The sequence below is a fragment of the Hyla sarda genome, chromosome 4, assembly GCF_029499605.1.
Source record: "Hyla sarda isolate aHylSar1 chromosome 4, aHylSar1.hap1, whole genome shotgun sequence".
NCBI classification, from domain to species: Eukaryota; Metazoa; Chordata; class Amphibia; order Anura; family Hylidae; genus Hyla; species Hyla sarda.
This window is the reverse complement of record NC_079192.1, coordinates 399,961,955-399,986,398: the sequence shown is the minus strand read 5'-3', so window position 1 is coordinate 399,986,398 and position 24,444 is coordinate 399,961,955. Positions and strand designations below refer to the sequence as shown.

Sequence of the window (24,444 nt, the reverse complement as noted above, 5' to 3'; positions counted from 1 at the left end):
CTCCGGAAAGTTAAACAGATTTGTAAATGACTTCTATTAAAAAAATCTTAATCCTTCCAATAGTTATTAGCTTCTGAAGTTGAGTTGCTGTTTTCTGTCTAACTGCTTTCTGATGACTCACGTCCCGGGAGCTGTCCAGCTCCTATGGGGATATTCTCCCACCATGCACAGCTCCCGGGACGTGACATCATCATTGAGCAGTTGGACAGAAAACTTCAGAAGCTAATAACTATTGGAAGGATTAAGATTTTTTAATAGAAGTAATTTACAAATCTGTTTAACTTTCCGGAGCCAGTTGAGATATATATATATATATATATATATATAAGTTTTTGCCTGGAATACCCCTTTAAAGGGGCAGTACACAATTTTAGAACTAGTGGTAGTATTGCAGTGTATCGTATAGGTGTACAATCTTGTTCAAGTCCCCTAGGGGGCCTAAACCTAGAAGTAAAATAAAGTTTTTAACCTCCTAAGTATTTTTTGCACTTTTGTTTTTTTCCTCCTCGCCATAACATTTTACATTTTCCCTTACGGACCCATAGGGGGGCTTTTTTATTTTATTTTTTTTTTTTTTGCACCACCAATTGTACTTTGTAATGACACCTTTCTTTTTTACCACATAATTTACAGTGAAACTAAAAAAAAATAAAAAATTATTGTAGGGCGAAATTGAAACAGAAAACGTAATTTTGCTAATTTTGGGGGCTTTGGTTATTACACAGTGCATTTTTCGGTAAAAATATATATTTTTTCTACATAGGTCTATAAGATTATGACGATACCCAATGTATATAGGTTTTGTTTCATTTTAACACTTTAAAAAAAATGTGACAACTTTTTGTACGAAAATTTGCTTAAAATTCTCACCCCTATAACACATAAATTTTTCCATATATGGAGCTGTGTAGAGCTAATTTTTTTTTGCACCGTGATTTGTAGTTTTTATTGGTACCATATTTGTTTTGATTGGACTTTTTGATAACATCATTTTTTTTTCCTGCTAAATGAAGTGACCCAAAACCATTGAGCATGAGGTTTCACTAACATTACATTGGACATTATGGCACAGGTAGATACCAAATACAATATGTTTATTTTTTTCGTTTACATTATTTTATTTGAAAAAGGGCCGTGATTCAAACTTTTATTAGGAAAGGGGCTTATTCACATCTCTTATCTTTTTTTAACACTATATTCACTATTTTTTAGTTCCCATAGGGGACTATTACATGCAATCTTTGTAATCCATAGCACAGCCTTGAGTAATGTTATCAGTGCTAAAGCTGCTAACACTATTTGAGCACCGATCAGATAGGACGGAGGCAAGTAGGGACCTTCCTCTTGTCCTCCCAGCCAGTTGGGACCCCACGATTTTGTAGCTCCCTGAGCTAGCTGGCAATGATTTTTCCGGCATTTAGATGCCGCAATCAACTTTGATTGCAGAGTCTAAAGGGTTAATGCCAGAAATCAGTGTGATCGTCAATTTCTGGCCTTAGCCATGAGTCCTGGGTCCTGTTAGCAACCAGGGCCCACAGGGAATGAAGCACGCTCAGCTCCTGAGCACTCTCCATACAACAGGAGTGGGATGAGGGCATTTGTTTTACGCCCTTTGTCCTTAACGAAGATGTCCGGTATGGACTATTCCTATTCCATCCTGCCCGGGCTGCAAAAAAAGAAAAAACAAACTTTTACTTACCTTCCTACGTCCCCCCGGAGCTCCGTAACAGCTGATCAGTCAGCCGGGCTGTCTACTTCCTATATCCCTTAGCTTGGGATGTCACACGGCGCTCAGCCTATCAACGGCCGAGGCGGGACATCGCTGCGGCCGGAGATAGGCTGAAGCGGCGTGTGAAATCCCGGGCTAAGGGAAGTAGGAAGTAGACAGCCCGGCCGACCAATCAGCTGTTGCGGAGCTCCGGGGGAACGTGGGAAGGTAAGTGAAAGCTTGTTTTCTCTTTTTTTTGCAGCCCGGGCAGGATGGAATAGGAATAGTCCATACCGGACATCTCCTTTAAAGGGGTACTCCAGCCCTAGACATCTTATCCCCCTCTATTTTCAAAAGATAGAGAATAAGATGTCTGATCAGGGGGGGGGGGGGGGCACCACTGGGAGCCCCTGCGATCTCGGCTGCAGCACCTGGCGTTCGTTTAGAATGCCGGCTGCTGCACCAGAGGCTTGTGAGGACACAGCCACGCCCCCGTGTGACGTTGGGGCCGTAACATAAGCGCCACATCGCTAGTCATCAAGCACTAAGCGAAGTTCGCTCCATACACCTGATGACTGCTGAGATTGCGGGGGTCCCAGCGACGGACCTCTTATTCTCTATCCTATGAGGATAAGATGTTCTGGGGATAACTTTAAGGAGTTAAAAAACAGAGACAATTCAAACCTAGCTGTTTAAATATTATATTAATTATTTCTATGGGGGGAAAAAACTATAAAAAACTCAACACAACTGGTTTCAACACATTCGGAAATGTCTGAGCTATTAAAATATAACATTATTATTTATCCTGTATGCTGAATGACATCAAAGCAAAGAATACCGAATGCAACGATAGCTGTTTTTTTTTTCTTTGCCTCCTACAAAAACATGTATTAAAAAGTGATCAAAATGTCAAATCTACCCCACAATGGAAACTAAAGCTTGTTCTGCAAAAAATTAGCCCTCATACAGCTCTGAAGATGGAAAAATCATAGCAAGTTGACAGTGCCCTAAGTAAAATGGCCCGGAGGTCAGCCAAAAAACAAGCAAAAACATGGCCATCGGCAGACCGCATCGTTCTAACAGGTTAAAGAACAATAATATGTTTGCTGCACATCTCACCATGTAATAGGAGATGCATGGCCAAGGAATTATGGTATTCGTTCATGCAGCCTTGTCTGCACTATAGTCAAGCCGATTTAACAAGCCCAGATCAACAAAATGACCATACAGTTAAAAGGGGTATTCCAACATCAGGTAAAACAAACATAAAAATGCTGCAGAAGCATATAACATTGCTTACCTGTCTTCCCTGGTTCTTGACTGGAGGGAATTTAGATACGTACTCAGGGTATAACCAAACCTGTAAACTACCCCCAACGAACTCCATACCCTGCCCTCTCTCCAACCACCCCCTTCCCATAAAATACACAAAGACCTGTTGGGAAAAATGGGCTTTCAGCCCGTTTATTTAACACACCATTATACACATATAAATATTATAAATAACAATATAAAGAGTATCAACATACTATACATAACATGACCAAAATTAACAGGATGGGTCCCTGGAGGTCTCAACTGTATTCCAAAATTTTACCAAACCGCAGGCACTAAATGTTCCTTTTACCCTTGGCCGCAACTCCCTGACCCAAGGGCACCCACATCGCTCAGTGCCTGTTTCCATCCAAAACTCCTGGGGCCCCTACACACCACCAGGAGGCCCAGTCCAGCTGTATCATAACAACTGGCCAACTCTCCACCATTTCCATACGCTTAACAATATTTTTAAAACCTTACACACCTCAAAGGACCCATATACCTGCCTCTCTCAACTGAACCACAACCACACGCATAAAGGGAGGGTGGGACTTCTTCACTTTACTTTCCCGCCGCTGTCTGGCTCCTCCCCCTTCCAGACCCTATATACCCCCTTTACTCCGCCCCTTGGCTACTGCGCCCCCCAATAGCAACCCCACTAGGAAAAACCGCCCATTTAACCCCCCAGATGTCTGTGACACCTTTTAACCCTTTAAGTACACTAAAACCCCCGTCAAGACGCTACTCCGCTAGGGTGTTACCCTCCGCTCCATACGCTCCCATAAACCACAAAAAAAAAAACACACATTTGTTTGAGGGGTCTTAGTCCTGCACCTGGTTGTAATTCCTGGGTGAGCAGTTGTTCAGTGCTACAATTCCCATAATGCATTGCTTTCCCTCAGCTCTTCATTACAGTCCTCCCACCCTGCCTACTCCCCTCCCACAAAAATCCTACCATCCAGAACTGCTGCAAAACATCTCAATTCACAACAAATTACTCCACAATGAGGTTTCAGCACCTGCTGCACTCATTCCCTGTCTGCTCCTCTTCTTGTGACATTGTTCAACATAAGGCAGCATGCTGTAACCACACCTTATACTCCATAAATGTTCCAATAGAGATCTATATGTATATATGTATATATATATATATATATATATATATATATATATGTGACAGGAGGTAGTGACATCACTCAGGGGGTGGGGCTGGAGCTCAGAAACGAGATCCAGCCACTTCTCCTCAGACAGCAGAGGGTGATGCGTCATTTTAGGAAAGAGGGAGGAGCTAGGGAGTTGTCAACAATACAACAATCACAATGACTACACAACTTCCTGTCCAAGGTAAATTGAGCAAACACATGTTGAAGCCAGTAAAATTTGTGATAACACTATATCAGTAAGTTAAATATCTAAGGGTGATGCATCTTTCGAGGGATAAATGGAGGAGCAGGGGAGCTGGAGAAAATACAACACTCACAATGACTACACAACTTCCTTCCTGGGGTAAATCAAGTAAAAACATAATAAAGTCAGTACAAATTGTGATAACACTATATCAGTAAGTTATATATCTCAGAGTGATGCGACTTTTTGGGGATAAAGGGAGAAGCCGGAGAGCTGGAGACAATACAACACTCACAATGGCTACACAACTTCCTGTCTAGATAAATCAAGTAAATACATGCTGAAGCCAGTACAATTTGTAATAACACTATATCAGTAAGATATATATCTCGGGTGATAGTTTTATTTAGATACAATTTTGATGATAGAATACCCCTTCTCAAAGAACCCTAAATGCTGTAAAAAAAATTAGATACCCCCAAAATGACAAAATTCCATGTTTCTCAATTCAACACACATATATATTTTTCAATCTCATGATACATTATATTGTAAAAGTACAAAATTACAAAAAAAGAAAAATACAAAAAACAAGCCCTCATATGGCCCTGTTGATGGAAACAAGTCATAGCTCTTAGAAGGCCCCATAATCATGTCCAGAAAATAGAATAAAAACAGATCACATATAAGAATATATATATATATATCAGTATCTGGTTTAAATTAGTAAAAAAAAAAATCTATCTAATATATTCCCTTTAAGCTATATTAGATTATACCAGAAATAGTTATCTAGTAAAACTGCATGCAAAGATATCCCTGAATGTGGAGAAATGTGAGAAAACTGAAGGCATCTTGACTCCATATTTCTCTTATCTTGCATAGCGTAGTGATGTGGTCTGAGGGGGTCTGAATATTTATGGAAATATATATGATACTTTAATTTTTTAAGTTTTGGATTCTATCTTTCTTCTTCCAGTCTGGGGACCTCCAGATGTTGCAAAACTACAGCCGTTGGCTGTCCGGGCATGCTGGAAGTTGTAGTTGTGGGCTGTCAGAAGGCCGCTGCGGGAGGGCACAGGCGGTCAGGCACTATGGCTGCGGGTCCCAAAAAGTCCCGCAGCAGCCTCAGTGACCAGCGGCAAGCCCACCCTCTGAATACATTCACCAATCACTCACCAGGGTGGGGCTGCTGCTCCTCCTAACTGTCTCCTCCCCCGCCGATGTAGTTGCCGCCACTTCATCTGTGCCGGTGCCATTCCTTCCCCCGCTCAGCCTGCCTGCCCTGGAGGATTTTTCTGTGAAAGTGACCCTCCACCATCCTCCACCTTCATTTTTTGCTGATGCCACCCCCCATGCCCGGGCCCCGGCAGTATGTAAAAATGCAATCTATGCACAGCCCACACTCGGTCGGCGATCCTCCCAGGGCCTCCATCTGTTTCTGCAGTCTGCTCTGCACTGCTATACTCATACTGCCCAACTTTTTTTGTGCGCCTAGAGGGACAAGTCTCATCCCTAACCACACCCATTGCCACACCCTAACCCCGCCCTCAATCATGCCCTAACCACGCCTACATCTGCAGAATGGGAATACATCTTTAACAGCAATAATGTCAGTCTGTCATTTAAGCTCAAGAGGATGTCCAATACTGGCAGACTGACAACAATCCCCATCATTACCACTACAGACCATATAAGAGATTACATACATTATATCACGTGACATCTTCTCGAATCGGCGTCCTTCACTTTCCTTTTTCTTCTCGAGCTCCATGATGATTTCTTCCGGCTATGATTCATCTCTGGAGAACATGGTGGGAAAAAAATTATTTGCAGCTCGGCACTTTTTCCACAACTATAATGCCCCAAACTGTAATAATTCCCCCTTTGTAGTCGGAAAGTCCTTCCCATTGCATAGGTAGGGCGCTCCAGTAAGTACACAGGTCCCTTCAGATAGTTACACACATCACATAGGTGCCCAGAGTAGGTGGGGCCCCCCAGAGAGATTTGTCTCAGTAGGTAAATCCCTCAGATAGCTGTACCCTGTATGAATACTCTCATGTGAAGGTAGTAGGTAGCCCCCCTATTAGCCTGGTAGTTAGTCTCCATAATAGCTTGTAGGTAGTAGATAGCCCCCTACATTAGGTAGGTTGCGGAAGTCCTCCATAGTAGGCAACACTTTCCCCATAGTAGGCAGAGGGTCCCCATAATAGGCAGCAGCAGGTCCCCAATAGTTGGCAGTTCCCCACATAGTAGCAGCAGTTCCCCTATTGTAGCAAAAGCCCCTCCCCCACAGTAGGCAGCAGCAGAGTTTCCCCCACAGTAGGCAGCAGCAGAGTTTCCCCCAGAGTATGCAGCAGCAGAGTTTCCCCCATAGTAGGCACCAGCAGTTTCCCCCACAGTAGTCAGAGGTTCCCCATAATAGTGAGCAGCAGTTCCCCCATAGGAGGCAGAGGTCCACCATAATAGGCAGCAGCAGTTTCCCCTTAGTAGGTAGAGGTCCCCCATAATAGGCAGCAGCAGTTCCCCCTTAGTAGGCAGAGGTCCCCCATAATAGGCAGCAGCAGTTCCCCCATAGTAGGCAGAGGTCCACCATAATAGGCAGCAGCAGTTCCCCCTTAGTAGGCAGAGGTCCCCCATAATAGGCAGCAGCAGTTCCCCCTTAATAGGCAGAGGTTCCCCATAATAGGTAGCAGCAGTTCCCCCTTAGTAGGCAGAGGTCCACCATAATAGGCAGCAGCAGTTCCCCCTTAGTAGGCAGAGGTCCCCCATAATAGGCAACAGCAGCAGTTCCCCTTAGTAGGCAGAGGTTCCGCATAATAGGCAGCAGCAGCAGTTCCCCCTTAGAAGACAGAGGTCACCACACACCCGTCTGCTGGCCTACTGTAGCCAGGGACACAAGAGTGATTGACAGGATAAGAAGCCAATGGCTCTTCACCCTGTCAATCTTTTCACTGAGCGGCACATTTAACTGTAGATACCTCATAAGAGGCATTTACAGTTTAATGGGGGACATGTGGTGGCCGTTTCGGGACGGCGGAACATCACCGCGAAAGCGGGAATGTTCTACCGGATTCAAAACGGTTGTGATGTATGGCTATACACATGGGGGGTATGTGCAGAGTAAACTGCAGACAGAGCATTGCACCCTAGTGCACACACACACCGCTATACACATGGGGTGGGGGGGGGGGGCAATTTCAGACTGCAGAACATTGCACCTTAGGGTCTTCTACAGACCCTAGAGTGCAATGCTCTGCAGTCTCCACATACCATATGGGAGCTATAACAAAAAGTAAAAAAGTGTAAAAAAAAAGTTTTAAAAAAAGGGTACATTTTTTTGAAACCCTTCCATAGTAAAAGCTTGAATTTTGTTTTCACGCCGTACAATTTACAGTAAAAATGACATGTGTTCTTTAGTCTTTGGGTCAATACAATTAAAATGATACAAATGATAATACACTTCTCTATTACTGTTGCGCTTAAAAAAAAATCACAAACTTTTTAACCAAATTGTACGTTTAAAATCCCCTTATTTTGAAGACCAATAACTTTTTCATTTTTCTATATAAGCGGCGGTATGAGGGCTCATTTTTTGCGCTGTGATCTGTACTTTTTATTGATACCATATTTGCTTATATTGAACTTTTAATCAATTTTTTATTATTTGGGAATAAAATGTTATAAAAAAAGCATCTATTTTGGATTTTTTTTATTTTTACGTTCGCGCCGTTCATCGTACAGTATCATATAACATTTTATTTTAATAGTTCAGATATTTATGCACGCAGCGATACCAAATATGTAAAGAAAATATTTTTTTAAACACTTTTTGGGGGTGAAATAGGGAAAATGGGACAATTAAATTTTTCATTGGGGGTGGGGGTTTTCAGATTTTTTATACTTAATTTTTTTTACTTTTATTTTTACACTTTAAAGGACAACTGTAGTGCCTCAAAAATAAACAAAATTAACTCATACATACCTTCCTACGAGCCCCCGTTGGTCCGACAGTGCGGACGTCATTCCACTTCCTGGGGACGGGGAAGCCGCAGAGCCGTTGGCGTATCACCGGCCGCAGCAATGTCCCACCCCGGCTGGGGATAGGTTGAGCCGACTGTCATGTAAGAAGCCGGCTAGAGCTCCTTACATGACAGTCGGCTCAGAGCTTATCACCAGCCGGGGCGGGACATCGCTGCGGCTGGTGATACTCCGACGGCTCTGCGGCTTCCCTGTCCCCAGGAAGTGGAATGACGTCAGCACTGCCGGACCGTAAGGCTTGTGCCGGACAACGGGGACTCGTAGGAAGGTATGTATGAGTTAATTTTGTTTATTTTTGAGGCTCTGGCATGGGCATATGTAAAACGGTACCACTACAGTTGTCCTTTAATAGTCCCCATAGGGACTATTTATAGCAATCATTCGATTGCTAATACTGTTGCTATGTATAGGACATAGCACTGATCAGGGTTATCGGTCATCTTCTGCTCTGGTCTGCGGGAAGGCAGATCAGAGCAGAAGATGCCGGGAAGGCAGCAAAGCAAGGTGAGGGGACCTCCGGCTGCCGTGCCGGATGATCAGATCGTCACGGCAGCGCTGCAGGCGATCCGATCATCCATTTTAGTGTCCGCAATGCTGCAGATGCCGTAATCAATACTGAGGGGTTAATGGCTGACATACGCGGGATCGCGGATGTCCGCCATTACGGGCAGGTCCCTGGCTGCGATAAGCAGCCGGGACCTGCCGTGCATGATCCGGGCATCGCTCCGATGCTCGCAGTTATGCTTAGGACGTAAATGTACGTCCTGATGCGTTAGGTACCACCTCACCAGTACTTACATTTACGTCCTCCATCGTTAAGGGGTTAAACAAAAATGAAAACTACAGACCACAGTGCAAACAATGAGCCCTCATACATCCCGGTAGGCCAGGTATGTGCTGAGCATTGCATTGGTCAGTGACCCAGGGCCTCTGAGTCTGCACAGTCACTGCTATTCACATCTGTACATACACTAGAGTGCAATGCTCTGCACATACCCCCGATGTATAGCAGTGTGTCTACTACACACACCTCTATACAAGGGGAGTATGTACGGAGCATTGCACTCTAGTGTATGTACATTCCTATGTCAGCGGGAGGGATTGGACAAAATTTTTGCGGGATTGGTCAAAAAAGTTATCGGGAGCAGGTGGAATTGGTCAAAAAAGTAATTGGGAGCAGGCGGGAACGGGATTGAAAAACCAGTCCCGTGCAGGGCTCTAGTGTGCAGTTTGGAGTCCACTGATCTAGAGATATGACACTAATACTGAAGCATTGATATGCATTCTCCCCATGTGGTTTTGTTGAAAAAATATATATAATAATTTTCTTTAGGGCCCTTTCTGCTGTTTCTCCCCGGCACATAATGCAGTCTACGTCCTCGTCTGTGCCTGATCAATGACCACAATTACCATGATGCATTTCTCCCTCAAAATCTCCCAGCCCTGTGCTGAAATTCCCTGCCACTGTTCCCCGTCCACCTCATCCCCTATTCCTATGTACTTCAGAGCAGTCTATTTTCACTGCTCTGGCACCTCCATCTAGCAGCTGCATCTTCTGTTAGGCTGTCAATTAGGCTGTCTGATAGTGATATAGTGCTCCTAATAAATCTGTGGCAGCTGACGTCAGCTCAGGGGGCATTGACATAAACTGTGATCATCCTTGTTGTGTTGAAGCACACAATCCCCTTAAAATGACAGCGATCAGCTTGATTTTTGCCAGGATAGTCCTCATTGGCTGCTCATTTTTCCTGCAGCAGCCACTACAGGTAAAAAGTAGTATTACACCTGCCCATTAATTTAGGATGCAAAGACGGACATGGTCAGCCAGAACAATAGCCACTACTTGTTTGCGTCGTTCCACCTTTACTCTGGGCCCTAATAGGGTATATCGAGAGGGTTTGTTAAGATGAGATGACCCCTTTCGACTGCCTTCACTGGCACAAAAAACAGAAAGTGTAAATAAGGTTAATAAATGAGAGTTCACCATTGATGCACAATATGTCAACTGCACAAATAATAACATCTAGGGCTCATCCACATTATGAATTTTCAAGGTGTCCATGAGGAATTCCATGTGGATTCCTCCTTGCAGCATGCTCCTATTGACTACAATGGGTTTTCCTTTGCAATGTTCAAAGTCCAGCAGCTACAACGAATAGAAAAAAAGTGGCACTCACTAATCGTTGCTAAATGATCAGTGTGGATTATCCATGTTCTGTGACTTAAAGGGGTACTCCCCTGGAAAAAAATGTTTTTAAATAAACTGGTGCCAGAAAGTTAAACAGATTTGTAAATGACTTCTGTTTAAAAATCTTAATCCTTCCAGTACTTATCAGCTGCTATATGCTCCACAGGAAGTTCTTTTCTTTTTGAATTTCATTTCTGTCTGTGCTCTCTGCTGACACCTTTGTCCAGAGTAGGAACAAATCCCCATAGCAAACCTATCCTGCTCCAGACAGTTCCTAAAATGGACAGAGGTGTCAGCAGAGAGCACTGTGGTCAGACAGAAAGGAAATTCAAAAAGAAAAGAACTTGCTGTGGAGCATATAGCAGCTGATAAGTACTGGAAGGATTAAGATTTTTTTAATAAAAGTAATTTACAAATCTGTTTAACTTTCTGGCACCAGTTGATTTAAATTTTTTTTTTCAGGGGAGTACCCCTTTAACCTTAACAATTATTCCTGTGCAGTGACATCACTGTTGCATTTCCAGCAGGTATAGTTTTCAGTTGCACCCACGCACCTCTTCTATTGAAGAAAACATCACAATTATAAATGACATGTAACGTTGGGTAGCTTAGGTACAACATTTGCTTTGGGGCCAGAAACTTTAGACACCATTGCCAAGCCAACAGAGAGTACACATGGTGCCCACTGTGCCTAAGGGTCCACATGCAACTAGAGCCATCTCCGCTGGGCTCAGACAGTTGTGTCTATGCTCAGCAATTTTTTGTACCTATATAGTCCCATCTTTGGTCACCTGGTGATCTCAACTGTGTGCACCCTTTTCCCTCTCTTCTTTACCCATGCATATGATAGATAACGTAGAACATATATCTGGCCTAGATGGGTCACAACACAAACTACTTTAATTCCGCCCCCTATGGACCAAATTAGGGACCTGAAGAGCTAGATAGTTTTTTCATAATTTCGCAACCCTAAGATCTTACTGTTAGGCCTGGTGCAAAGATTTTTGCCACCCTAGGCGAAAGCTAATTTTGCCACCCCTTGACCTCGCCCAATGGCTCCTTCTGATGTATGGAGGCACGTGTGATGTCAGGATTTCGGATGGATCGCCCATGTCTACCTCAGAGGGGGTGCTGCACTTCTCCAGAAGGCTGAAAAATGCTGATTATTATAGTACAGTTGCAGGTTTTGCCTGATGGGCAGGTGCTTCGGATGAGCAGGTGCTTCGGATACTGGCTAACTTTATTGTAGTGGGCAGAGCACCGCCCCATCAAGAGGGGGACTCTAGATGGCTGCCTTTTTTTGCCTATAGGCAGAGCCGGCCCTTCTTACTGTGGAGCTGTACTGAAGCTGGAGCTGTGCTGAAGTCTGGTTAAGTAGAACCACAAGGGATGTGTTGCATCAAGAGTACATCTAGCTAAACACAGAAACAATTCACCAATCTGAATGAGACTTAATTCTTCCATCATCAACTGGTTTGGTTGTACTAGGGAGACACAATAGTCTAAGACACTTTTTTAAAGGGTTATTAACCATAAGGCGATTCTAGTACTGAACTGAGAGACAGTAACGGACATGGTTAGAAAGGATTCCTGCTTGTCTTGAGGCTAATTGGCTGTATTGTGAGTGCACCATAATGCTGCTTTTTGTGAAATGGCTATTTCCAGTTGAAGTTCCCTCCCTGCAACTACAAGTCCCAGGGTTCTACAACTACAAGTCACAGGCTACAAATCCTTGTTTGTAAGTGTGAGGTCACTTTTCTTCCCTGCCACACTTCAGCCACCCCACCCATTGCAGCACACCTGAGCTCCCTTGCAAGTCTGTTGTGTTTGTAGGTTGCCTGGCCACCTAGGAGTAGGCAACCCCTGACTGCAGGGACATAGAGGGTTAACAGGGAGAAGATGGTCTCCCTCCCCCTTGTTGTGAGTTAGGGCAGGGTACAGAATACGCCCCTAGCAGCTATATTCCCTCCTCTTCCTTACCTCTTCCTCTTTCTCACCAGCGTTTCAAGGTCCCGCCCTCCCTCCCTTAGATTTGTACCTCCTTTGTTTATGTTTTTGTTGTACCTCCTTTGTTTATATTCCTTTTGCCAGGTCCCTGTTGTGGGGCCCGTGGCAATTTTGTTACCCCTTTTAAAAAAAATAAAAAAAAATTGTAATAATTGTACAGACTAATTTTGTGTTTAGGGTTTGTGCATGTTGTGTGCACTTTTCCCATGGTTGTCTGGGTTTTTTCTTTTTATTGCCCTTTTTCCTTCCTTAGGTATTTGTTAAGTCACAGCTGGCATGGGAGAGAGCTGTTTTACAAAGGGCCGTTGGCATTTCATGCCCGCCGTGGACACGGCGGGGCAGACTGCTTCGGCTGAAGCATCGTTGATGTGTTTGGTTGCTGCTATGCAGCGTTTCCGGTTTATCTATAATAGGTTTATTTATGTTCAATAAATAGCTGTGACCATCACCCAGCCCATAAAACCTATTTCTTGTCTTGTGCCTTTTTTGGGGAAAAAAAGGGGGAGGGCAGTAAAGGGTCCGAAAGAGAGGGGGGTTTCGTTCCATGCAGTCTGAAACTACAATTCCCTGCAGCCCTGTGGAGAATGATCTCCCTCCCACAGGCTCCCTTTCAACACCTGAGTAACGATGTAATATCTCGGGCCACATTGCACCCAGGAAAAGCTGAGACAACACTCAGTTTGTATGCTGCTAAAAATAAACATCTGGGGCAAAGGTCACATGACGTTGCCAGCCATCAAACACAGGTACAGACACTATATTATGATCTACACTAATGTTACAGCCCTTGTAGCACAGTCAAATAAAATAAAAAATCCCGGAATACCCTTTAACCCCTTAAGGACCAGGCCCATTTTGGCTTTAAGAGACAGACCAATTTTATTTTTGCATTTTCGTTTTTTCCTCCTCGCCTTCTAAAAATCAAAACTCTTTTAAAGGAGAACTATGGGATTGAAAAATGTATCCGCTATCCTAAGGATAGGGGATAAGTTTCAGATCGCGAGGGGTCCGACCGCTGGGGCCCCCCACGATCTCCCGTACGGGGCCCCGGCTCTCTGGTTAGAGAGGGCACGAAGCAGCGGCCGACACGCCCCCTCCATACACAGCTATGGGAGAGCCGGTAATTGCCGAAGGCAGCGCTTCGGCTCTCCCATAGCAGTAAATGGAGGGCGCGTGTCAGCCGCCGCCTCGTGCGGTGGTCGACACGCGCTCTCTATGCAGAGAGCTGGGGCTCCGTACGGGAGATCGTGGGGGGCCCCAGCGGTCGGACCCCCCACGATCTGAAACTTATCCCCTATCCTTAGGATAGCGGATACATTTTTCAATCCCGTAGTTCTCCTTTAAATTTCCAACCATAGACCCATATGAGGGCTTGTTTTTTGCGTCATCAATTGTACTTTGTAATGACATCACTTATTTTACCATAAAATGTACGGCGCAACCAAAATAATTTTATTTATGTGGGAAAATTGAAAAGAACACCGCAATTTAGCAAATTTTTGAAGGTTTTTGTTTTCACGCTGTACACTTTCCGGTAAAAATGACATGTTTTCTTTATTCTGTGGGTCAATACGATTAAAATTATACCCATGTTATATGCTTTTCTATAATTGTACCGCTTAAAAAAAAAATCTCAAACCATTTTAACAATTAGTATTTTGAAATTGCCCTATTTTGACCACCTATAACTTTCTCATTTTTCCGTATATAGGGCGGTATGAGGGCTCATTTTTTGCGCCATGATCTGTAGCTTTTATCAGTAGCACTTTGGTTTTACTTTTTATACATTTTTTATACATTTTTTTATTAATTTTTTTTATAAAATGTGACAAAAAAGAATAAATTTAGGACTTTTTAAAATTGTTTTACGTTTACGCCATTCACCATATGGGATAATTAACAATATATTTTAATAGGTAAGACTTTAACACATGTGGCGATACCAAATATGTGTATTAAATATTTCTTTCTACGCTTTTCTGGGGTAAAAAATGGGAAAAACTGACGTTTTATGTTTTTTATTGGGGGAGGGGATTTTTCACAATTTTTCTACTTTTTTATTTAAAATTTTTTAACTTTTTTTTTAAACTTTTTTTTTTAACTATTTATAGCAATCATTTGATTGCTAATACTGTTCAGTCCTATGCATAGGCCATAGCACTGATCAGTGTTCTCAGAGAAAAACTGGAGTGATTTTCCCACAGCGACCAATCACAACTCAGCTAATAAGCTGAGGTAAAGTGAAACCTGAGCTGTGATTGGTTGCTGTGGGAAAAACTCTTCAGAATGGCTTTATTGAGAGATGTACATATACAGAAACACATATGCATGACACGTTTCACACCCGAACAAGGTGTATCCTCAGATTTATTCTTCAATGGACCCTGTAGACTTGTTCAGGACAGACATCAGTAGATAACATGACATACACACTATGGGGGAGATTTATCAAAACCTGTGCAAAGGAAAAGTTGCCCATAGCAACCAATCAGATCTTTTTTTTTTTCATTTTTAACAAGGCCTCTGCAAAATGAAAGAAGCGATCTGATTGGTTGCTATGGGCAACTCAGCAACTTTTCCTCTGGACACGTTTTGATAAATCTCCCCCCCCGATATGTAGAGAAAACAAATGTTGCCAAACAGGAAAAAAAATAACTCCCATGTAGAGGTGAATACTTCCACTTTAAGGCTGATTAAATGGTTTAAAAAAAAAGCCAAAAGTAACAAAAACTATTTATACTTTTATAGCCTTGAAATGTCATACTATAAAATCCGGACTGTATTTACAGTGCTTGCTGCCCTAGACGTTGTACTGTTCTAAATTAAAAGTCTGCCCCCAATTGGCATCACGCCCTGCATGGCATCATATTCGCTTTATTTATTTCCCTTTTTTGTTATCCTTTTTCAGCATCTCATTTTTTTTTTCCATAGAAGATTAATAAACAAGAGATTCTTGGAACCTGTAATTTATTAATTTTATATGGAAAAACCTTACTTTAGAATAAATAAAGTGATTGTAGTGTCATTTATAAACCGGGCACTAAACTGGGCATGGCATGGAATCTGCAAACTACAGAAAATTATGTTTATTTTTTTTTTTTTTTTTTTTTACTCCATGTTCACTGTTACAGCCATGTTTTATTTAAATGAACCTACTGTTTTGGGTATGCAGCTCCAATGCAGGCATTTGTTTCCATGGTTACACAATTGTAACAAATACAGATGTGGACAAAGTTGTTGGTACCCTATGTAATAATTTACTGAAACTTAACTCATGAAAATCAGTATTGACACTGGCCTAGACAAAAATGTATTGACACTGGCCTGGACAAAAATGTATTGACACTGGCCTGGACAAAAATGTATTGACACTGGCCTGGACAAAAATGATGGCCCTCTGAACCTAACATTTTGTTGCACAACCTTTTGAGGCAGTCACTGCAATCCAGCGATTTCTAAAACTCTTAATGAAACTTGTGCATTGGTCTCCAGGTATCTTGGCCCACTCCTCATAAGATCCTGCTCCATCTGTCTCAGGTGTGAAGGTGTCTTCTCCAGACTGCAGGTATCTTGGTCCACTCCTCATAAGATCCTGCTCCAGCTGTCTCAGGTGTGAAGGTGTCTTCTCCAGACTGCAGGTATCTTGGTCCACTCCTCATAAGATACTGCTCCAGCTGTCTCAGGTGTGAAGGTGTCTTCTCCAGACTGCAGGTATCTTGGCCCACCCCTCATAGGAGCCTGCTCCAGCTGTCTCAGGTGTGAAGGTGTCTTCTCCAGACTGCAGGTATCTTGGCCCACTCCTCATAAGATCCTGCTCCAGCTGTCTCAGGTGTGAAGGTATCTTCTCCAGACTGCAGGTATCTTGGCCCACCCCTCATAGGAGCCTGCTCCAGCAGTCTCAGGTGTGAAGGTGTCTTCTCCAGACTGCAGGTATCTTGGCCCACTCCTCATAAGATACTGCTCCAGCTGTCTCAGGTGTAAAGGTGTCTTCTCCAGACTGCAGGTATCTTGGCTCACTCCTCATAAGATCCTGCTCCAGCTGTCTCAGGTGTGAAGGTGTCTTCTCCAGACTGCAGGTATCTTGGCTCACTCCTCATAAGATACTGCTCCAGCTGTCTCAGGTGTGAAGGTGTCTTCTCCAGACTGCAGGTATCTTGGCCCACTCCTCATAAGATCCTGCTCCAGCTGTCTCAGGTGTGAAGGTGTCTTCTCCAGACTGCAGGTATCTTGGTGCACTCCTCATAAGATCCTGCTCCAGATGTCTCAGGTGTGAAGGTGTCTTCTCCAGACTGCAGGTATCTTGGCCCACTCCTCATAGGAGCCTGCTCCAGCTGTCTCAGGTGTGAAGGTGTCTTCTCCAGACTGCAGGTATCTTGGCCCACTCCTCATAGGAGCCTGCTCCAGCTGTCTCAGGTGTGAAGGTGTCTTCTCCAGACTGCAGGTATCTTGGCTCACTCCTCATAAGATACTGCTCCAGCTGTCTCAGGTGTGAAGGTGTCTTCTCCAGACTGCAGGTATCTTGGCCCACTCCTCATAAGATCCTGCTCCAGCTGTCTCAGGTGTGAAGGTGTCTTCTTCAGACTGCAGGTATCTTGGCCCACTCCTCATAAGATCCTGCTCCAGCTGTCTCAGGTGTGAAGGTGTCTTCTCCAGACTGCAGGTATCTTGGTGCACTCCTCATAAGATCCTGCTCCAGCTGTCTCAGGTGTAAAGGTGTCTTCTCCAGACTGCAGGTATCTTGGTGCACTCCTCATAAGATCATGCTCCAGCTGTCTCAGGTGTGAAGGTGTCTTCTCCAGACTGCAGGTATCTTGGCCCACTCCTCATAAGATACTGCTCCAGCTGTCTCAGGTGTAAAGGTGTCTTCTCCAGACTGCAGGTATCTTGGCTCACTCCTCATAAGATCCTGCTCCAGCTGTCTCAGGTGTGAAGGTGTCTTCTCCAGACTGCAGGTATCTTGGCTCACTCCTCATAAGATACTGCTCCAGCTGTCTCAGGTGTGAAGGTGTCTTCTCCAGACTGCAGGTATCTTGGCCCACTCCTCATAAGATCCTGCTCCAGCTGTCTCAGGTGTGAAGGTGTCTTCTACAGACTGCATGTATCTTGGTGCACTCCTCATAAGATCCTGCTCCAGATGTCTCAGGTGTGAAGGTGTCTTCTCCAGACTGCAGGTATCTTGGCCCACTCCTCATAGGAGCCTGCTCCAGCTGTCTCAGGTGTGAAGGTGTCTTCTCCAGACTGCAGGTATCTTGGTGCACTCCTCATAAGATCCTGCTCCAGCTGTCTCAGGTGTAAAGGTGTCTTCTCCAGACTGCAGGTATCTTGGTGCACTCCTCATAAGATCATGCTCCAGCTGTCTCAGGTGTGAAGGTGTCTTCTCCAGACTGCAGGTATCTTGGCCCACTCCTCATAAGATCCTGCTCCAGCTGTCTCAGGTGTGACGGTGTCTTCTCCAGACTGCAGGTATCTTGGCCCACTCCTCATAAGATCTTGCTCCAGCTGTCTCAGGTGTGAAGGTGTCTTCTCCAGACTGCAGGTATCTTGGTGCACTCCTCATAAGATCCTGCTCCAGCTTTCTCAGGTGTGAAGGTGTCTTCTCCAGACTGCAGGTATCTTGGTGCACTCCTCATAAGATCCTGCTCCAGATGTCTCAGGTGTAAAGGTGTCTTCTCCAGACTGCAGGTATCTTGGCCCACTCCTCATAAGATCTTGCTCCAGCTGTCTCAGGTGTGAAGGTGTCTTCTCCAGACTGCAGGTATCTTGGCCCACTCCTCATAAGATCCCGCTCCAGCTGTCTCAGGTGTGAAGGTGTCTTCTCCAGACTGCAGGTATCTTGGTCCACTCCTCATAAGATCCTGCTCCAGCTGTCTCAGGTGTGAAGGTGTCTTCTCCAGACTGCAGGTATCTTGGCCCACCCCTCATAGGAGCCTGCTCCAGCTGTCTCAGGTGTGAAGGTGTCTTCTCCAGACTGCAGGTATCTTGGCCCACTCCTCATAAGATCCTGCTCCAGCTGTCTCAGGTGTGAAGGTATCTTCTCCAGACTGCAGGTATATTGGCCCACCCCTCATAGGAGCCTGCTCCAGCTGTCTCAGGTGTGAAGGTGTCTTCTCCAGACTGCAGGTATCTTGGCCCACTCCTCATAAGATACTGCTCCAGCTGTCTCAGGTGTAAAGGTGTCTTCTCCAGACTGCAGGTATCTTGGCTCACTCCTCATAAGATCCTGCTCCAGCTGTCTCAGGTGTGAAGGTGTCTTCTCCAGACTGCAGGTATCTTGGCTCACTCCTCATAAGATACTGCTCCAGCTGTCTCAGGTGTGAAGGTGTCTTCTCCAGACTGCAGGTATCTTGGCCCACTCCTCATAAGATACTGCTCCAGCTGTCTCAGGTGTGAAGGTGTCTTCTCCAGACTGCAGGTATCTTGGTGCACTCCTCATAAGATCCTGCTCCAGATGTCTCAGGTGTGAAGGTGTCTTCTCCAGACTGCAGGTATCTTGGCCCACTCCTCATAGGAGCCTGCTCCAGCTGTCTCAGGTGTGAAGGTGTCTTCTCCAGACTGCAGGTATCTTGGTGCACTCCTCATAAGATCCTGCTCCAGCTGTCTCAGGTGTAAAGGTGTCTTCTCCAGACTGCAGGTATCTTGGTGCACTCCTCATAAGATCATGCTCCAGCTTTCTCAGGTGTGAAGGTGTCTTCTCCAGACTGCAGGTATCTTGGCCCACTCCTCATAAGATACTGCTCCAGCTGTCTCAGGTGTAAAGGTGTCTTCTCCAGACTGCAGGTATCTTGGCTCACTCCTCATAAGATCCTGCTCCAGCTGTCTCAGGTGTGAAGGTGTCTTCTCCAGACTGCAGGTATCTTGGCTCACTCCTCATAAGATACTGCTCCAGCTGTCTCAGGTGTGAAGGTGTCTTCTCCAGACTGCAGGTATCTTGGCCCACTCCTCCTAAGATCCTGCTCCAGCTGTCTCAGGTGTGAAGGTGTCTTCTACAGACTGCATGTATCTTGGTGCACTCCTCATAAGATCCTGCTCCAGATGTCTCAGGTGTGAAGGTGTCTTCTCCAGACTGCAGGTATCTTGGCCCACTCCTCATAGGAGCCTGCTCCAGCTGTCTCAGGTGTGAAGGTGTCTTCTCCAGACTGCAGGTATCTTGGTGCACTCCTCATAAGATCCTGCTCCAGCTGTCTCAGGTGTAAAGGTGTCTTCTCCAGACTGCAGGTATCTTGGTGCACTCCTCATAAGATCATGCTCCAGCTGTCTCAGGTGTGAAGGTGTCTTCTCCAGACTGCAGGTATCTTGGCCCACTCCTCATAAGATCCTGCTCCAGATGTCTCAGGTGTGACGGTGTCTTCTCCAGACTGCAGGTATCTTGGCCCACTCCTCATAAGATCTTGCTCCAGCTGTCTCAGGTGTGAAGGTGTCTTCTCCAGACTGCAGGTATCTTGGTGCACTCCTCATAAGATCCTGCTCCAACTTTCTCAGGTGTGAAGGTGTCTTCTCCAGACTGCAGGTATCTTGGTGCACTCCTCATAAGATCCTGCTCCAGATGTCTCAGGTGTAAAGGTGTCTTCTCCAGACTGCAGGTATCTTGGCCCACTCCTCATAAGATCCTGCTCCAGCTGTCTCAGGTGTGAAGGTGTCTTCTCCAGACTGCAGGTATCTTGGCCCACTCCTCATAAGATACTGCTCCAGCTGTCTCAGGTGTGAAGGTGTCTTCTCCAGACCGCAGGTATCTTGGCCCACTCCTCATAAGATACTGCTCCAGCTGTCTCAGGTGTGAAGGTGTCTTCTCCAGACTGCAGGTATCTTGGTGCACTCCTCATAAGATCCTGCTCCAGATGTCTCAGGTGTGAAGGTGTCTTCTCCAGACTTCAGGTATCTTGGCCCACTCCTCATAGGAGCCTGCTCCAGCTGTCTCAGGTATGAAGGTGTCTTCTCCAGACTGCAGGTATCTTGGTGCACTCTTCATAATATCCTGCTCCAGCTGTCTCAGGTGTAAAGGTGTCTTCTCCAGACTGCAGTTATCTTGGTGCACTCCTTATAAGATCATGCTCCAGCTGTCTCAGGTGTAAAGGTGTCTTCTCCAGACTGCAGGTATCTTGGCCCACTCCTCATAAGATCCTGCTCCAGCTGTCTCAGGTGTGACGGTGTCTTCTCCAGACTGCAGGTATCTTGGCCCACTCCTCATAAGATCTTGCTCCAGCTGTCTCAGGTGTGAAGGTGTCTTCTCCAGACTGCAGGTATCTTGGCCCACTCCTCATAAGATCCTGCTCCAGCTGTCTCAGGTGTGAAGGTGTCTTCTCCAGACTGCAGGTATCTTGGTGCACTCCTCATAAGATCCTGCTCCAGCTGTCTCAGGTGTGAAGGTGTCTTCTCCAGACTGCAGGTATCTTGGCCCACTTCTCATAAGATCCTGCTCCAGCTGTTTCAGGTGTGAAGGCGTCTTCTCCAGACTGCAGGTATCTTGGCTTACTCCTCATAAGATCCTGCTCCAGCTGTCTCAGGTGTAAAGGCGTCTTCTCCAGACTGCAGGTATCTTGGCACACTCCTCATAAGATCCTGCTCCAGCTGTCTCAGGTTTGAAGGTGTCTTCTTCAGACTGCAGGTATCCTGCCCCAGCTGTCTCAGGTGTAAAGGTGTCATCTCCAGACTGCAGGTATCTTGGCCCACTCCTCATAAGATCCTGCTCCAGATGTCTCAGGTTTGAAGGTGTCTTCTTCACACTGCAGGTATCTTGGCCCACTCCTCACAAGATCCTGCTCCAGCTGTCTCAGGTGTAAAGGTGTCTTCTTCAGACTGAAGGTATCTATGCCCACTCCTCATAAGATCATGCTCCAGCTGTCTCAGGTGTGAAGGTGTCTTCTCCAGACTGTAGGTATCTATGCCCACTCCTCATAAGATCCTGCTCCAGCTGTCTCAGGTGTGAAGGTGTCTTCTTCAGACTGCAGGTATCTAGGCCCACTCCTCATAAGATCGAGCTCCAGCTGTCTCAGGTGTGAAGGTGTCTTCTCCAGACTGTAGGTATCTATGCCCACTCCTCATAAGATCCTGCTCCAGCTGTCTCAGGTGTGAAGGTGTCTTCTCCAGACTGCATGTATCTTGGCCCACTCCTCATAAGATCCTGCTCCAGATGTCTCAGGTGTGAAGGTGTCTTCTTCAGACTGCAGGTATCTAGGCCCACTCCTCATAGGATACTGCTTCAGCTGTCTCAGGTGTGAAGGTGTCTTCTCCAGACTGCAGGTATCTAGGCTCACTCCTCATAAGATCCTGCTCCAGCTGTCTCAGGTGTCTTCTCCAGACTGCAGGTATCTTGGCCCACTCCTCATAAGATCCTGCTCCAGCTGTCTCAGGTGTGAAGGTGTCTTCTCCAGACTGCATGTTTCAGCTACTCCCACAGATGTTAAATAGGACTGAGATTAGGGCTTATAGAAGGCCACTTCAGAATAGACCAATATTTGCCCTTAGCCTTTCTTAGGTATTCTTGGCTGAGTGTTTTGTGCCATTATTCTGTTGAAGGACCCATGACCTGCAACTGAGACCAAGCTTCCTGAAACTGGGCAGCACATTTCTCTCCAGAATGCCTTGATGATTTTCATTGTTCCCTATACACAAAACATAACCGAGCCTCCTCCATGCCTTACAGTAGGTACAGTGATCTTTTCTTAGTAGGCTTTATTTTCGTGTCTGTGAGCAAAGAGCTGATGTGACTTGCCAAAAAGCTTGTTTTGTCTCATCCAGGACATTCACCCAGTAGCTTTGTGGCTAGTCAATATGCATTTTGGCAAATTCCAGACTCACTTTTTATGATTTGCTTTCAACAGTGGTGTCCTCCTCAGTTGTCTTTCATTAAAGGGGTATTTCAGGTTTTTTGTACTTTTAAGCTATGTGCCTCTGATGTCAAGTTATGTATGTTTTAACTGTATCTGTCTGTGGTGGATCGTGCCCATTTTTGTATTTTCATGCCTTCTGCATTCTTCTGCACTTCGGAATTACTGTTGTCTCCAGACTTTCCAAACTTACTGTGTGGCTCGAGACAACATGTTGCACGTTAGGCGATCACAGAGCACCTGGCTGCTTCTCATTTTCCCAGACAAGCCACCCCCCTAATGACGTGTGTGGCCCATCTCTACATCCCACCACGCCTACGTTGAATGCGTCCCCCCACTGTCACGTGGTCTCAGCACAGTCTAAAGATAGTAGGGACACGTTCAACGCAGGAATGACTGGACATACAAAAAAAAAAGGAGGGGGAGGGGTGTCTCCAGGGGGCTGGCTTATCAGGGAAGACCTCACAAATAAGTTTGGGATATGAGAACAGGATATGAGGACAGGATAAGGGGAAGTGATATAAGGACAGGATATGAGGATGGGATATGAGGACAGAATATGAGAATGGCATATGAGGTCGGAATATGTGGATGGCATGTGAGGACGGGATATGTGGTAGTTATATGAGGCTGGGAAATGAGGACAGGATATGAGGTCATGATAGGAGGTTGGGATATGAAGACGAGAGCGTCATTGTTTCTTTTCCTCTCCCACAAGGTTTAGGAAGAAAGACCGGGCAATGCTGGGTACTTAGCTAGCTGTATATAAAAATTGTCATATAGCTATGTTGTCACATGATTGCAAAGTATATGTGATGTCCCAGTACAGGACATGGTGCCGCACTACATTTAGGCCCTGTCAGGTTGAGTCCCTCGGTGACCTAGAGGGCTCTCCTACAGTGTCTCCCCTGCTGTTATTATAGTGTTATTTAATGTAAAGGATCTTTGGAGGACTCAAGTAAATGTCTAAAGGACCTGTGAAATGTCACATGTTATGTTTATGTTATCACATGTTACCCAGAGGGCAGCAGTTTAACACATGACCCGCAGCTTGACCTATGGGCTTCTACTACAGCCCCCCCCCCCCCTTATAAGGAAGGGAGGTGCTGCAACCTGCCTCTTTTGCTCTTTTTTGCTCTTTTGTTGCTGAGGAACAGAGAGACCAGAGATCTCAGTGCCAGTGTCCAGTACCTGGAAGGCCTCAAATCTACAGTCATTCCAGTAAGTCAAGTCTATGTCTTCTGTCACAATCTACAGTCTATTCAAGCTTCAAGTCAATTCCATTGCAAGTCTAATTGGTCCCAGCAAGCTGCAAGGTCCTTCTGTGTTCCTGGTCACCTCTCTGGGATTCTGGCCAAGCTGTGAAGATAACACCTATCTGACCTCAGTAAAGCCTCTGTTAAACCATAACCTGGTTGTGGACTCTCATTTTCACTGACTAGCTATTGGAATAACAGAGATACCCTTTGGGTGGTTCCGGTACCCAAAAACCACTCTGGCGTCACGAACATTAGGGGTTAATAACACCCTGGGGTTAATACCATCTTGCCCCATCCATCTACACTGCTATACCCCGTGGTCCCGCCATCACTGTGGGTCACCATTAAATTCTATAAAATCCAATGCAAAATAATCAGGTGTGTACAAAAATCCTATCTTTTAGACATATGGTAGTATATTTTCACTCCTTTTTTTTAATCCGCCTAGAGATATGATTCCATACCATTTTCATGGATAGAATGATCGTATTGTGGTAGCCCTTGGGGGGTGTATGGTAGTGGTGGTATGGCATAGGTATATAAGGGGTTAATGTTAACCCTAGAGTTCGTGACGCCAGGCTGAGGGCTGGTATGCTGAATCAGTGTTCCGGCCTATCGCCGCCCTTCCCAGTAACGATAGGTGCATAAAATAACTGAAGGTCCACAAGGAGATTTGAACTTGAACAACTTTCACTGAAGTGCTTGCAACAACCACGGCACAGTAACAGTCTCATACAAACAGTCCTTAGG

The 24,444-nt window shown here is 45.3% G+C and overlaps 1 long non-coding RNA gene across 1 annotated transcript in view; it reads right to left on the bottom strand.

Annotated features, from left to right (window-relative positions):
- The window catches only part of LOC130267473 (uncharacterized), a 166,346-nt gene that overhangs the window by 23,770 nt on the left and 118,132 nt on the right, over nt 1–24,444 (bottom strand). The window contains exon 2 of the long non-coding RNA XR_008843204.1: nt 6,085–6,177. This is a non-coding gene — a long non-coding RNA (uncharacterized LOC130267473). The remainder of the gene's footprint in view (nt 1–6,084; nt 6,178–24,444) is intronic.